Source organism: Polyodon spathula, chromosome 12 (assembly GCF_017654505.1).
Source record: "Polyodon spathula isolate WHYD16114869_AA chromosome 12, ASM1765450v1, whole genome shotgun sequence".
NCBI classification, from domain to species: Eukaryota; Metazoa; Chordata; class Actinopteri; order Acipenseriformes; family Polyodontidae; genus Polyodon; species Polyodon spathula.
Window position 1 is genome coordinate 31,523,121 of NC_054545.1, and position 1,118 is coordinate 31,524,238.

Genomic DNA, 1,118 nt, shown 5'->3' on the forward strand with positions numbered 1-1,118 from the left:
AATACGTCTTTGAAACGTCATAGACGTTAGGGGGCGGAGGATGCGTATTAACATAAACTATAATACTACTGTGCATGCTGGGAATTGTAATTTTATATGCACAAAAAATCAAACGTCACTCTGACGTAAAGGTATGGTTAACAAGTTGAGAGGTGAGTAGCTTAGTTAAAATAATAAGTGTGAAGTGTTGACAATATATATATATATATATATATATATATATATATATATATATATATATATATATATATATATATATATATATTACCCCCGCTTACAAAGTGTACTTTTTTCAGAATGTTATGTTTTACTCCAGATAGAATATAACAAGCTTCCAGCAGATGATACACATATTTTCAGTAATTACAAATACATATTTAGTATATCAAAGTTGATTGATTTGTAAATAGTGTGAGGCACACCGTATGGTATTGGCCTTTATTGTTGTTACTTTCCTACAGCCCACCCCCCGTAACTAAAATATTCCTTATTACGTGTAGGAATGGAATGGCTTTGTGTGTTTCCTGTCTCTCTTTCCTCTGGTATCACAGCAGCCATATGGTCTTGTTGTAAAGTCCCTTTTGTATAATTAGCCTCATGAAAATATCTCACCACTGCTGCAGGTTTTATCAGAGTTTAAATTCACTCCTTGCTATGCACCTAACCTGTTCTACCTGCATCGTGACAGCATTCCAGTATAACACACCCATCCCAAAAAACACTTCACTGTACCTGTGTGTCCCTTTAGAATATACACTCTTTCTATAGCCACTTAAAATACATCTTCGATATGGCTTTCATATGAATGAGTACTTTGAAAAGTACCAAAGCTGACATGTGCATTTCTGTGTTGCTGATTTGGGATAAGCATTGTTTTCAATAACTTGATAATGCTTTGCAGATTCATAACTTTTTTAAAATTTTTCTTCTTGCTTGGTTCCAGACAAAGAAATGTGCCAAATTAGTAGAAGGAGAATGGCTAACATAATTCTATAATTGAAGATTAACAACATTGCTTGAATACATTAAGATGACAAAATGCCCCAAATGAAGGACCTGGTGCTTTTTGCAGACTTCCTTTTCTTTACAAATTCAACACCATAATGTACAAGGAGGAG